Source organism: Aythya ferina (genome assembly GCF_964211825.1).
Source record: "Aythya ferina genome assembly, chromosome: 10".
In the NCBI taxonomy this organism is placed as follows: Eukaryota; Metazoa; Chordata; class Aves; order Anseriformes; family Anatidae; genus Aythya; species Aythya ferina.
Window position 1 is genome coordinate 20,655,246 of NC_140306.1, and position 15,991 is coordinate 20,671,236.

Here is a 15,991-nt window from a genome sequence, read left to right on the forward strand (position 1 = left end):
TCCATGTGGGAAGGAAAGGCTATATCTGAGATAATAATTAGCATAACTATTGCAATGAGCAGTAGGACAAAGAACTTGCTAGAGATTCTTTCATCTGTGGAGACCTAGCATGAAGGATTCTACCTTGTTTAGCAAGGACATGTTTAGGGAGCAGCTTTTACTTCATATATGTAATTCTATGCAATTCTTATAAAATATTTAATATATTATGCAGTTTTCAAAATTGCATATTAGGAGATGCAAAAAAAAAATAAAATTCAAATCAATTTATTATCTTTTACATCTTTCATACTTAAATATTTCAGGCTAAAATATTCCTGTGTGCATGCTTGAATGCATTGGTTTTCAGTCTTTGTTGGCTTTGTTTTAGAAAGGAAGAATTTTTGACAGTGCAGTATTATAAACATTCTTAATGACAGTGTGCCTAAAAATTATCCATGCAGTGCACTTCACAATCCTCTGTTTTTGCACTGCACCATTTTTATATGACATTCTCTCCAAAGTCATTTAAAATACTTATAAAGCATTCCCCCAAAATGCTTACTGTTTTTTTCTCTTCAGCTTTTTTGTTCTCCATTCTACCTTACTTTGCCATCATTCTTATCATTTATGTTTTTCCTGTCACTTTGATACTCTGGTGGACAGTGATGGACAGAGTAATAGCTCTAATTCAGTTAAGTTCTTAAGTTTCTGTGTACCTCAATTACCCTGTCAGCAAAGTACCCATTTCAGTTATCTAATCTTAGATAATATTAAATAAGTCGTCACTAGTTGCAGGAGAAATGTCTTCTTTTCTTATAGAAATGAACAAATTCTATAAACAAAATTCTTCATATAGATGTGAAGGTTTTGCCAGTTTGTCAGTGGCAATCTCTAAAAGTGGGAAGTGAAAACATAGTCACCACATAAATAGAAATTAATATTTTGTTCTTTTCCAAGACACATCTTTCCAAAAGGCATTGCATGTCTTTGCAGATGTATCCTGTCTGACAACCGATAAAAAGCAGCTTCTTTTTTGATAAAGTATTAGTGTTAATATATTAAATAAAAATTGTGTTGTAATAGTTTGAATAAAGTGGCTCCACATAAATTCCAAAAGTAGCCTAATTTAAGTGATTGTTCTTATTTTGAGTTATCAGCCTGAATTAGTGTAAGAGCTAAAGAATTATGTTATTGAAAGGCTATTCAGAATTATCTATGGGACTGTTTCCTGGAAAGAAGAAACATTTTCATTCTTTATTTTGTGAGCCTCTATCTCCCCCATACTAGTCTAATTACGTATATATTTCAGTAGGTACTGTATTCTAAGCATGAAAGGAGGTGTTTGTTTGTTTGTTTGTTTTTTGAGAGGAAGGGGGCAGGGAGGGAGACAAGAGAAGATACTGTCCCTTCAGGTTTGATCCCAGAAAGTACATAGTAATTGTCTTATCTTAAACAACTCAGTCCTAATTCCTTTGTATTGGAAAATTCCAGAAAGATTAATCAAGCAAATCTTGATGAAATGCTCTACCACGTTACGATGAAATCAGAGATATTATCAAAGCTTACCAACTGAACATAAATAAATGTGGTATTGAAAGAAACTACTTAAATAATATTTAACATATTTTGACATTGTTTTCCTTTGCAATATCACAGCTTACTAAAAACAGTCTTGCTATTATTACAATCTAATAAATCCTTTTGTATTAGTATGAGAAATGCCTTAAAAACCTTAGTGATATTAGAACCTCAAAATTAGCTGGATTTAGATTTGATTTCATAATATGTTGCATTTGCAGGTAATTGTAATTGTGAGGCTTTAATGTATACTTTCATAGGATTAATGTTTATTGTGCATTTAGTTATACACAGTTATGTTCTCTTATAATGCTTAAAAGTCATTACTGTTGCCTACTTGTCATGTGGTCACTGAAGATCTTTATTTCAATTCACATTACATTTTTATTTTATATTTTAACTAAAAATATGTTTAGTGATTTTTAAAGAAGACCAACAAATTTATTGGCTTCAACTGCTGTATATGAATCTGAGTTTTTGCTATGCATAAAATTCCCCAAACATTTAGATTCTGCCAGAGGATGGGAAAAAATGCTTTCCTTACCCTCCAAAAAAAGGAAGATGAAAACACAACATATATTCGTTTGCTTTAACTTAAAACAATCCTAAAGACAAACATGAAATCAATGTGCAGCCTGTTTTTTCCCATCAACAAGATGGGCAGCTGTATTTTGGCACTGCAAATTTTTATTTATTTATTTTTTTTGTCTTCTCTTCTCACTGCTACAAAGCATTCTGCAGTTTTTTAACCAAGTCTCTGTAGCTTAGGAACCTACTGATGTTGGCAACATGGAACATTAGTAGAGAAAATTGAATGTCTTGACTGCAGTGTTGTCTGGATGTTATTAAATTGCTTTTTTTTTTTTTCTCTAAAAAGACTGAAGTACTTTAAAGGAGGATGTTATTACTGTTACACAAACCGTATGTTTTATTATTGGTTATCTCAAGAACAAAAGAAAATCCAGACACTTTATAGGTCTTTTAAGCTATGGCATAACTTACTTTAATTAGCTGGTTTTAGGTTCTCTTGCAGTATGATGAAAGACTGGTTATGAGATTAAAGAAAAGTTCTTGATTTGGGGTTAAGGAGAAGCAACTCCTCAAAGAAATGATATAATCGTAGTTTCTTTCCCCATCTGCAATTTTTCTGAGAAAAAAAAAAATAGTTTTTAAAGATTTTTTTTCTGCATTATTACTTCTTTCTTTTAAAGAGAGAGTTGGAACTACTATAATGCTCCCTGTGAGTTAGTCACTTCTATTTCTGCTTGTATTTAACATGACACTCGTAGAATTTAAGAGTTCTTTTCTAGGCTAATATCAGTTTAATTTGTCATCAATAAACTTTTTCTGCAGTGTTTAAAACCAAAAAGTGGAGAGGTGTTTTTTGTGAAGACAAGGGTAATTGAATCTTATCCTCAGGGTGTATGTGGATTGCCAGAAGAAGGATTACTGCCTCTCATATGGAGTTACATGGTTGGCTAGAATTATATAGTGACTAATGCTTTCTGAATGTTTTAAGAATTTTAGTTGAGATGATCATTTATACACAGTGTAAATATATATCCTGACTGCCATTACGCTGTTAATGTTTGACGTATAATCAGGAATAGATACAAAATAAACCCAGAGTCTTACAGAATAGCTAATGAACAATGGTCAGCCAAAATAGAGAATAATCAACAGTCTGAAATAGATTGTCCAAAGTATTTTTCAGGAACTCATGAATATCAATGACAGAAAAATCATAGCTTTGCTTAGAGGAAAAAAAAAAAAGGTTAATTTTTACGTAGTGCATTGTGGAGATATAAAGAAAGACTTCCAAATTTAAGATATGTGTATATAAGACATGCCTAGATGACTGCAAGTAATCAGTATTTGAATCTGGCATAAGCTCCAAATCACTGAAATATGTGGCTGAAAGCCATTATTAACAAGACAGACCAAAGTATTGTAAGTAAATCTCATAAAAAGAACTTGATAACTTATGGATTCTGTTTACTAGTTCAACAAATGAATATAATAAAACATGATGATATTTAAAGCAGTCTAAGGTCTTGATTTTTATTTTATTTTTTTGTGAAGTAATTATGTCAGAAGCAAGACAGTTAAAGTAGGCATAGTAATTGTACAAATATGCCATTTTATTCTGTGGACTATGTCTATGACAGATTTTTGGGGTGAAGAATTATATCATCCACTTAAGGAAATAGTGAGATGTCTTATTTCTTGAAGGTCTTCAACAACATGATAAAAACTGTATTTTATTTCATGCGGTTAAAGTCAACAATGGTGCAATTATACTGAAAGCCAGGATACAGTTCATACTATGCTTGTTTTAAATTACTTCTCTTTATAATGTATGCATCTTCTCACTTAAACATAACCAGCTGAAAAGAGATACTGGAGTCTGGTTCAGAGCTGTTCTGTTTTATACAGGTATCTACAGTCTTTGTAAAATGTAAAGAGTGTATGGAGTTAATTGTGTGTAATCCTTCAGCAAGGAAGTCGTCATAGTTGCATTTAAAACCCTTTTGTTTGCATTTGATAATAAAGAGATAACAGTGTTCCAATCAACTCATTTGGATTAATAAATAAAAAGTACAGGTAGTAGGAAACCAAAGATGAAGCTGGACTGAATATCTTCCTATGTAACTTGTTTTAAAGTTTGGCTTCTGGTAGTATTTGAAATTATCAGTCTGTATTCAAAGTTATGTTTCCTTGGTGTAAAAGGATGGTGAAAGAAAAGCTAGGGTTATGCTCAGTCATCTGCTTCTCACCTACAGCCTGCAATAATGATACAGCAGATCTATAAACATGCTTCCTTTATAGATACTTTGTTCTGTGTAGCATAAGAATATTAAGTGAAAACTTCTGTGTGTTCACTGACTGTGCAGACAAAGAAGAGTGAAAACTTAGTAGTTTGGAGTACATTTTTGAAGGCTGTTCTTATGATGTTTTATATTTCCTTTATAGCCTTTATTAAATGGCATTATAGATCATAACATTTAAAATTTTATTCCTTTGTAGAATGCAAGATTAATTCAGAATCAAACAATATTATATAGTGGGCAAGCATCAATAGGATTTAAGGTATTTTTATGTCTAACAAGAATATTTATAGTTACATGTGGTAATACCAGTAGCAAAGGCAGTGCAATGGTGAGGCTTAAATAAAAAAAAATGGTGTATCTTCTCCTAACCAATTTGTCAGATATGTTGTTAGTCTGGTGAGGTAAGACTATATCAGTAGCCTCTGAGTAATTGCTAATTACCCTGGAAAACTATAGACCAACACAAAGAAAAAAATGTTTTCAAACATTTTCGTCTGGATGACGAATATATTTCTACCTAGTCTATAGGATCCATTCTTAGTTCATTCCTGGATCACTTTTCTTTTAATGACATCCTCATATACTTTTATTTTATATAACTCATACTGAATTAAAATAAACCATGTTGTTTTGGTACATACCAAGGGTTTAAGTGAACTTATGCTGGATATTTACATTAAGTTAAGAAGGTTGGTAAATTGCATGTTTAAATATCAAATCTCAAGAGATGTTTGGAAAGGGAATGTTAAAAAGAGAGGAAGTTTGGTGTAGTATTTTCTTGCTGGCATCTCATTACATATAGTAAATGGTATTTCTTGCTCATTTTGCTCTCAGAGGCCGAATTCTGCTGGTTTGGAAGTATAACAGACAGTGTTTATATATGATATTATTATTCATACATACCATTTTCCCAGAGTACCTCTGTTATCCTTTGTGGTGTCTGGCTATAGAACAATCCCGCAATACATGCACGTATATCAAGATGGTACAGCAGATTCATTACATGCAGGGGTTCATATATGTGTAGTTTAGTATTCATTTCAGTAAAGCACTTACATATGTGAATTATTACATCTCAGCTAACCAAAGCAATAGATTCAGGCATACATTAAAGTGCTTTACTGAATTAAGAACTAAACAAGTTATCCAAACAATCCTGTCTTTAGAACTCTGTTGTGGGTCTGCTGATCCTTTTGAGTGGTTGAATCTTGAACTATGTTAGTGGTTCTGCGTTTTACAGAATACCCATTGAGAGCATATTTTGTTTATCTCACTTTATTTATACCTACTTTATCCAAACTGGCATAACAGCATTACCTACAGCCTGACTTCTGAAGGATGTGGTTGTCTCAATACACTTAACTTTTCTGTCCTGTTTCCATGTCCAGACATCTGCTGCAAAACTGGTAAAAACCCATTCTTCTCTATGCAGTTCCAAATACAATCATCTCATAATCCTTTCTACTCTCCCTACTGTAATTGTCTCTGTGAAAAACTGACAGTTTTGCACATCTGAATAAGTATGTTCTGTTTCTGTGGGATAACACTTGTGCATTCATCTCTCAAGACTTAAGCTCAGTCACAGAGGTTGCTCCATGTGTGACGTTGAAACGTTTTTAAGAGGATTTTAACATTTGAGTTTAGTGCATTGTTAGATGTCCTAGAAAGCAGAAAGTTCTTATTCCACAATTGTACGTCGTTAGACATCAGTGTCTTGCAAAGGCATGTAGGCTTTTGGATCATTTGGGCCTTCAATAAGGCTTTAAAATGTGTTGCAGTAGTAAAGTGTGTATCTCAACAGTTGCTGTTCAGCATTTCGTTGTAAAAATAGAAGCAGCTATAAATTACTGAGTACAAATTTGTCTTTTACTTCTGGCTTTTCTGGACAAGACAAAAGCCAATAAGGGTTTGTTTTTGTGGAGAATTGTGTGTCTTGCAAACGTGAGTCTTTTTTTCCACATCTCTAATACTTCAATAGGATCTGGAAGTATTCAGCACCTTCTGGTAACATTTCATATTCACTTCAGCTTTTTAAAAACAAATACAACAAATTATCATTGTTTGAGGAAAAATACCATCACAAACAAACACCCTCAGAAATGACAGCTGTCTGTTGTTAGGAAGCCTGAAAGAAAATTTGGGAGTGTGTATGAATGTAGGTGAGACACATATCCACTAGACAAGGTCCTGTCATTCCTATTGGTAAGCACAAAATGTGATGGAATTGTGAAATACAGTAGTTATTCCCAGAATTCTGAATCATGTGGTTCTGTTTTCCAGCCTCTGACAAAGCAGTATGTTTTATTTTTGAATAATGGCAAACGTAGCATCAGTAATGATCTCTCTTCGTGGGTTTTGGTTGATTTAATAATATGAGATATTAATAAAACCATGAAGAATATTTACTAAACATGGAATATAAAGACAGAAGATAAAATAATAATCTACTTTTAATTAATTCTTTATATTTCAGTCACTTTGGATCAGTCTGAATCTGCATTTCCTAGAAATAAGCTATATATTTGATACATCAAGTGGAAAGCTGTGTGCAGGTTTCCAACTCAAGAATGTCCTCTCTTGTTCTAGATTTTTTGTTCCCTGAATATTAGGTCAACTTGTAAGAAGAAATATGTGCAACATATTGTAAACTACGGAAGCCCATCTGAAATTTAATTTGTTATTTTTTTTAGATCCATCTGCCCAGGAGGCCTTCCAAGAGTAAAAAATTGAGCCAAAAAATATAAGGAAAGAGATAATAGAAATAATATGGGAGGGAAAGAAGTATGAGAAAGTAAACAAAATGGGAATCAAAAGGGAATTTCTCACTGTTCTAGAAAAAATTTCCTGCCTGCTGGAAAAATGTCTTCCATGGGCTTGCATGGAAGGCTGCAGAGAGTGATGAATTATTACATGCAAACCTGGTAGAAAGGTGTTGCCAAGCTGTGGACTGATGTTGCCACTGAATATGATTTTCAGCAAACATTATAAAACTTAAGGCTGCAGCTGACCTCCCCATTACAATGTGCATTATACTCCCAGACACATGAAATGCTACTCATCATACAATGCTGGGTTGTATGTTAGTTGCAGCATGTCACTTATTCAGGGTTCCTATCTGACTCTTTCAAGGTGCTTACCCTCCACCCCTCTTCCCCCCGCTTTCCCCTCCCCCTTCCCCCCCCCCCCCCCCCAAAAAAAAAAAAAAAAAAGTCATGCTTGAACAGCTTGAAAATGGTTTCATAGCAGTTGCTCTGCAGAAGGTGTGGAGTTTTCAATTCTCTTTTTCCAAATGAATGGAAAAATCCCTGGGTAGTTCATCTACTCTATTAACTTAATCTCCAAAAATGAAATTAACTGAGCATCCATTTAATAGTTTTGCTCTTACTGTGAAAAATGAATAGCTAAATTTTCTACAAAAGGAGAGTTTTGTCTAAATACTGCTTACTGAAACATCTGTGGTAGAGACGTGTGAAAACTAAACATTTGCTTTGGCCAAATTTGCACAAATTTAAGGGTTTAATTTTCATCAAATATTCGTGCTATCAAGTTTTATAGGCACAAAAATTCATGGAAGATTAATTTCATCCTGTGTGAAAACATGGACTTGGTTATATTATCTTTTGATTGTTCCCTTTTTTGTCACTTGCAATTGAAAAGGAGTCCCTCATCAGTCACCAGTTTGTGGGAGCACCATCAGTGTGTCATTGTTGTGGTTGTACTACTAGAAATTTTGAATAGGGACCGCAGAATCTGGCTGGGGATTGTGGACAGTTGTAGATTTCTGTTGTTTACTTGAAGAGAGTTTATATCTGACCTGATGGTTTACATGTATATTGTAATGAAAAAGCAAAATGAGCCACCATTCAGAAATGTATATGGATTTTGGCTGCAAGTTTTCCTCCCTGATGTGGGTACAACTTGCATTTTTTCTGGGCAATGTTGGGAACATAGCTAGTGGCAGCATTGTGCTATTGCATTATGATTAATGAGAGTCTAAAATCTCTCTTCATAGAGACCACAGGGACCATGTCTACCTTAAGAAGGGTCAAATATTTTAGTACAGTAAAGTGTTTCTGCCTCTGCTGGGTCTGTATTTGGGACATCCACTACCCTGTAGCTGAGTTTACCTCATTTTGCTATAAAATATATGCTGTCAGCAGTTCTGTCCCTGGAAGGCTGGGGTACAGACAATACACACTGCCTGAGGTTTGACCAGTGTAACAATGCTTTCCTCATCCTGTCTGCCACAAGAATGCCTTTAGAAAATTGATCAACTTAAGAGAGCACTAGGAGCTTCCTTGTCTTTGTCCTCTACACGGGGAATATTAGCAAAGACAAAGGGACCTGTTAGCTGCCTTGCTGTTTTTCCTTTTTTATATAACATTGGTTTATAGCACCTTCTTCTATGTAATACTACCTAAATGAGAGTTGTCTGCTCTTCTAGGACTATGTATCTGAGTTATCATTAATTTAATGCTGAGTGGTACACACAGTATCTGTATAGAAATCAGGACCGTTCATAATAATAATAATAAAAAAGATGTCAGAACTCAGTCCATAAAAAACAAAATGGAAACTTAGCAGTATTACTGATATCATTTGTAAAATCATTACAGTGATTGTTATAACTATGATAGCATTTTTAATATCTTTTGATTTGTTTGAGCAACCAAAACCAAATTTGTGCAAAATATTCAAATGCATATACAAACAGCATGAGAAATCTGTGAGTACAGAGATCTTAGCACCCTATCTGGTAATACTCAGTTCTTGGCTAAAAACAATACTGGCTGACTAAATGCATTTTGAAATATGGCCCCCCATTTTGAAACAAACTGTTTCATTTAGGCTGACCTAAATTCTCCTTAAAAGATTGTGTGAGGAAACTAGAGATGAGCCAAACATCTGAGGATGGCTTTGTGGCATGTCGTGTTTGTGCAATTTCAGCCAGAAAAATGCACTTGGCTCTACATATGTATGCAGAGAGAGTGATATCTAATAGGCTGTTATATCAATGTAAGTAGTAGGTTTTTTTCCTATGAACTTGTTAAATACAATACACAGTTGTTTTCAAAGGTGAAACTCAAAAGAATGTCTTTGTTTATGCTCTTCTTACATAAGCAATAGGAAATATTAAACAAATTTCAAAATTGTTTGGTTCGTAATAAAATCTTCATATACTTTAGTATACGTATAGTATACTAAAGTACAGTATATGTTTAGTATAGTATACTTTTCATATACTATTAGTAGACATGACTAGACAGGTCAGTCCATCTTTGTTCCCATAAAAGCAAGCATATAGGGAATGTCTTTCTCCTGTCTTCACAGCCTTTACAGAGGCTGCTTGGAATTGTGGCCTTTCTCCAGAACAGGGAGATGATGGTCATTAATCAATGCCAGCCAGTCAGAGCAAACTCCTCAGCTGACAAATACTGAACCTTTAAGGGAATTACCCAATTCCTTTCTCACAAAAGTGAATCCCAGCATCAACCTCCTCAATAGCAGGGTAAGGAACCCTTGTAAGCATTGTGCTCCTCTGCACCAGAGGAACTCATATAGGCTCTTAGGTACCAGTTACTCAGTTCCATAAGCATAGTGTGTTAACTGTAAGACTAACTGCCTAGCAGGGCATGGACAGGATCTCTGCATGGCTTAAACCACTAGGAGCTCTCAGGAAAAAGAGAGGAATACTGCAGACAAATTCCTCACTTTCGTGCAAACTTCCATGACTTTCAAATAACTGTTGGCTGCTTTTGCTGAGTGGGGGGAAAAAAAAAAAGTAGAATTTGATCTCAGCCTCTGAGGGGTGCTAATGTTGCTATCTCTCATGCATTTTAAATTATATTTTTTGTTGTTTTATTTCTGAGACCGCTTCCCTGCTAAATGTTGATGGTGGAAGGTAGCAGTAGGGTCTTGAGCTATAGATAGAAGGAGGAAAATGGCAGTTGAGCTTCATGTCTTGATGAGGTAAATATTTTTTACTGCATTCCTACAAGCCTAATATTGGCCATTTTCCATAGAATCATTCAGGTTGGAAAAGACATCTAAGATCATCTAGTCCAACCCCGAGTATAAAGCTTTTGTATAAAATCCACATAAGATTACTACGGCTACTGCGCCATCTCAAATTATATAGGTGCATAGTATTCCAAAATATCCTGGGAAGGACAGTAGTTGACTATAAATTGTGGAAGCAATTTATAAAAGCATGACAATTGTGTTCCTTCTCTGCTGCAAAGAACACTGGAAGGCTTTGGTGTCTCTGAAGCTAAATGCTTGCTAGTATTCCCTTGGGAAAGCTGTGACCCTGAAATAGGGTGGAAGCTTGAGCGGAAAACTGAGTTGAAAACTATAAGGATAACTATTAAATTTTGATTTCACCTTCTGGAGGAGAGACATGATTAAGGTTATTTATAGTTTTTAAATACAAACAATTTCTTACTTAAAGGCAAGTTGTTAATTTTCTTCCATTTGCACTGAACTGTTAATGCCAAATTATCTCTCCAAGAAACATTGTATGATTCAGTTTATCAGGGAAAAGGATTTTTAAAAGGCATATTATTTTTCTTTAAAATCAGTGAAAATGAGCAGGAAGTCAAGATTCAGAAGGAAATTCAATAACTATTTTAGCATCCAATGTATATTCTGTATTTTTATATATAAGATCATTTTTTATAGGCTACAGCATAAAAAAAGGTAGTAAACCGTTTGAAATAACAGATTTGCAGAAAGCAGTCTAGATAACTTTACATCATTTAGTAAGAAATAGATGGGTAAACACCTGGTTTAGTTCACAGCCTTTTAAATATCAGAACATTTAATAGCCATAAGGGAATAGTAATGTAAAACAAGCCATATAAGTATGTTAAAAACACTAGTGAAGAACTTTTTTTTTTTTTTTTTTCCTACTAATGAATGGTCTTAGACTTCCCAAAAGAAAGTAGCTCAAAAAATAAAAAAATAAAAAAATTGTCTTTTCTTCCTTTCTCCAGAGTGACTTATTAATGTGTTGTTGAGTGGCAAAAGAACCTGGCCTTCGTTCCCACATTTATATTTAATCAAGTGCTAACAACACTACAGTATCTACAAGACCCAGAACTACTCACAGGAGCTCTATCAGTACAAAGTGTGCTTGCCCTCCGAGTGAGACTGGATTGTTAAATTAGAGACATAGACCAGGTTACAATGCCATCATAAGCAGATATCTTTGTACTTTTAATTTGCTTACATAGTTTTGTTGATATTTTAAGAAAAAAATGTATGCAGGTTTAGTCTTCTGAGCATGACTACTCAGATTGTGTTATAGTTCCCAACTAGGAAGTTTCTTATAAAAAGTTATGCATTGAAGGATTTTTTCTGAAACAGCAGTCTGAAATTATATTAAAAAAAAATCATCTATACTGTGTATCTCTAAATTTTGGAAGAGGTACAAGACAAAATTACTTGATGAGATTGCAATAAGGAAGTTCTGTATAACCGTTAAATTGATGTGTAAATTCAGTTACATTTATTCTAGAATATAGTAACTGAATGTGAACATAATTGTTGCAACCTCTCTGAAAGTGCAGAAGAGACTTGATGATGGTTGCAGATTTGGATTCAATTTTAAAATGTGCTATACAAACTTCTTTTTAATCTGAGGAACAAACTGCTGATAGAAACATAGGATCCTAAGGGCTACTCTGTAAAAGTTTTAGCCATGCACAGTGGTGGCTCTGGTGCTTGAACTATCTGTGTGATCTTGTAGCTTAATGCAACTTCCACAGCGTTTCTGAATGCTGTACTTATTCATCAACAGAAAGACAGGCCATTTCTAGTCATTATCCAGCAAATTTTGCATAAGGTCATTCAGTGACAGCACCAGAGGAGGTACCTCTAGCCTTAGCTACAGCCTCTGAACCAGTTGGAATGCTAGCAAACTGAGGCTGAACAGTGCTACTGCAACTGTACAGCCTTGCTAACATCTTCATGGCCACACTAAGAGCCCTTTTGTCCATGTAATATTAAATTATTCCTGTATTGCTGAAGTGTTCTTTACCTATTCTTAATGTGGTTGTATTCTGTTGTATTCTGTTGAAGTAATGCATATACTTAATTGCAGACACAAATTGTTTCAGTTTTTCTTCAATACTTATTTGTCATCATAACTGGTTGTAATGTTTTAGGATCATTGTACTGCATTAACTACAAAAGTAGATGAGATTTGTGATATGGGGGAAAAAAAAGAAGAAAATCTGGGCGGGCTAACAAAATGTAGAGCTTAAAATAATCTAGAACGTTCTGAAATTGGACAGTAAATGTCTCTGTAAAAGATAACTTGAGACTTAATTTTTCTTATCTTACAGTTTATTACTCTAAATCATAATATCAGTATTAATCAGAATTTGAAAGGCAGTAATATCGTAATGTATTTAGAAATTCCATTGCATTTCAATGTACAGATTTCAGAAAAATTAAGGAAATTATTTTATGTAATCATGTCATTGGCTAATCTGTTACATTTCCCCCTGCAACTGCTGCAATGCATGCTGCTGGTATGATTTTCTCTGACGTTACTGGCACAAAGCGTTCATAAATTAGGCCCATAGCCTCTTGATGGCAGTGTATTTCCTTCTCAAGTTCATAGGCCTTACAGAACATTTATGTCTCATTACAGCCAGTACAGCAGTTTATGCCCTAATAAATCAGAGGAGCTTTGCAAAGATGATCTTGACAGTAATGAATCTTTCTGTTGGCATTTCCACTTCACAGACACAAATAATGAAGCAAAACTGCCCCATCTGGCCACTCAGTAAGAGTCAAATCACAGTGGGAAGCAGTTTTCTCAAGCATGACAGAGGTCATTGTGTGCAGCAGGAGTGAGTGATAGCAGGTTGTGCTGTGAGTGACAGTGTAGAATGAAGCCATTTATGAGCTTTTATCATTATAATTACATTTATTAGCTATGCTGCCAAGGTTCTCCCCGCCCTTCTGCCAAGTCTGTGTGCTCTTGCATCAAAAGCTACCTTAACTGATTCCTGAAGATTATTTGGAGAGCTTTTGGTTAGTTACTGCACAGAAATTGATTTAATCAGCTCAATCAACCATTAAAGTGGTATTATTAAGATCTCTCAGAGTAATTAAAAAAAAAAAAAAAAAGATTTCTGCAAAAAAAAAAATCTGTACTGATTTCTGTACTGCCTTGAAGGTGCAAACGCTGTCAAAAGATGCTGTATATTAGCTATAAGCAAGTAGATAAAACAGATTCACTCTGTTTTGGGAACATATGGCAGAAATACAGAATGTGTCATCTCTGACCGGCCAGTGGGTCCATCAAGCCTGCTGCTTTGCCTTTGGCATTATGTGAGTAAGTGACCTTTCTACCTGTTCTAAAATCTGCTGTTCTTAGGTCTGACTTTGTTGGTATACTATTCACAGACTAATAAAATGCATGTAGCACAGAACTTCGATACACACCAATTAACCTTTTTCTCAGGGCCCTTTGCAAAGGTTTGCCCATGTTTTGGACTTTCTCAGCTCTATATATAACAAACTGTCACAGCATCGCTATTTCAAATCATATTTGTTATGTTCTTACCTGCTTGATATCATTGTTTCTGATTTCATTCTTTTGTAAGATGAACTATCTTCTCCTGGCTTAGATTACTGTACAGAGTTTCTACACTGAGTTAAAGAATACAACTGAAATTAAGTTTTCCTCTGCTGAGGAGGAGTTCAGGATGGCCGGCATTTATTTTATTATTTATTTTTCATCTATTTCACGCCCTTTTCAGTAGTATTCCAATCTTGCAAGAAATGACATGGTAGGAAGGTAGTTACACTACAGAAAATTTGAGAGCTGACATTCCTAGCAGCGCCACCACGTGGCATCTAATAGATGTCACCCAAATCTTTCATGGCAAGTAGCTCCAGGTTTTGTTCTTGCACACAGCATTTGAAATGTTTCTAATGCCTATATTCGCTATTCTGTCTTGATTTTTTTTTCTCTCATTCTGAAGTAGTCATAACTCAGTAGGAAATTGGAAAGGTATAAGAGAAAGAAATTTAGTTAACATGAATTTATGAAATGTGACAAACTTTATTGTAATTCACCTTTCACCTACACTGTATGTTTCTATCTTATATTCACATAAAGATTTTCATCCAGGAAAGCTCATATTTACTTTATAAAATATATGTTTAGGGAACACTTGTTCATGTCAGGAATGCAAGTATTCATTCTGTGCCAGCAATACTACACAACTGTTTCTTAGGAGGAAAGTGTAAAAATTATTTTTATCAGTTGAAATTTTACAAGGGTAATTTCACAAAGAGAATGCAGTTGTTGCAGTACATATGTCTACAATATGGACACAGTAATGTCCTTGTCAAAAGTATCAAATGATATGTAATACACTGAGTTTCTACTTACCTGTAATTTGTTTTCCTAACCTTTGAGATTTTAATTAATGATTTTATTATTATTAACAACATGAAAACTCCGGGCTAGTGCTATTACAACTGTACTAATAATGTATTTTTCACACTTATAAGAGTTATTTTGTGTGTGTGTGTGTGTGATGCTCCCTTTTTTTCCCTCAACTTCCAAGAATGGAAGAGTACATAATGAAAAAAAGATTTGGTCCTAAAATAGGAATGCAGGTCTAGAAGGAACAGTTTAGGTCAAATGTTGGTAAATTTAATAAATTATTCTGGGTTTATTTGACTGAGTTCCTGACCAGAGCCACTAAAGGAAGGGAGAAGGACAAAGAGTGATTTGGCCAACAGAGGCAATGGTAGTAACAGAGAAGGGGAAGGAGCCTGAAGCAGCAATTTTGAGTAAGATGAAGGATTAATGAAGGTGAAGCTTTAGCAATGGTGGGAGGCAGCAGTCAGTGACAGTCTGGCTGCAGAAAAGGTGTTCAGAAGAATCGACAAGCACAGGTACTTTAAAACTCGTGCTACACAGAAGCAATCTACGTAATCTAGGACAAATACATAGTTTTATTGTGAAATACCAGAATGCTTTGAAATGCTTCAGTGTCATAGGAGGAAGGCAAAAGAGATAGGAGACAGCTTTATTCTAGTCTTAGCTATAGCAAAGGACTGTTCCCTGAAAATGTCCGCATTGATCCTAGGAATCACTGTGCTGTGTGCTGCAGAGGAAGGCAGCAATTCCCTGCTGGTCCTGTCAAATCTGATATGAGGAAAACCTGATGTTTGGTTAAGAGTAGAACCTACTAGCCATGCCTTCTAGTGTTTTGTTTTGTTTTATTTTGTTTTCCTGTTCTGTCAGGAGTACCACTGTCCTGCATTCCCGTCTCCCACTGATAGTTATGGACTGCTACTGGAGCTTGAGAGACACATGATAGGAGTCCTTTACTTTCTCAGTAAGTGGCCAGCAGCAGCCATGGATTTGACATTAAGACTGTCATATTTTCCTATTAAAAGAAGCACAGCTTGTTTTCAATTCAGCTAGTGTTGGGATATCTGTCCTTTTAAAAAAAATAAATTATCGCTCAATTGGCTGGTAATGTTAATTATATTTTTAATGGGTCACACTTTTATGCCTTACCAAAAACAATGAATTTGTAATGGTGTTGAGGCAATAGTGTGCA

At 34.8% G+C, this 15,991-nt stretch overlaps 1 protein-coding gene across 6 annotated transcripts in view; it reads left to right on the top strand.

Moving 5' to 3' along the window:
- The window catches only part of CACNA2D3 (calcium voltage-gated channel auxiliary subunit alpha2delta 3), a 468,808-nt gene that overhangs the window by 221,882 nt on the left and 230,935 nt on the right, over nt 1-15,991 (top strand). The window lies entirely within an intron of this gene.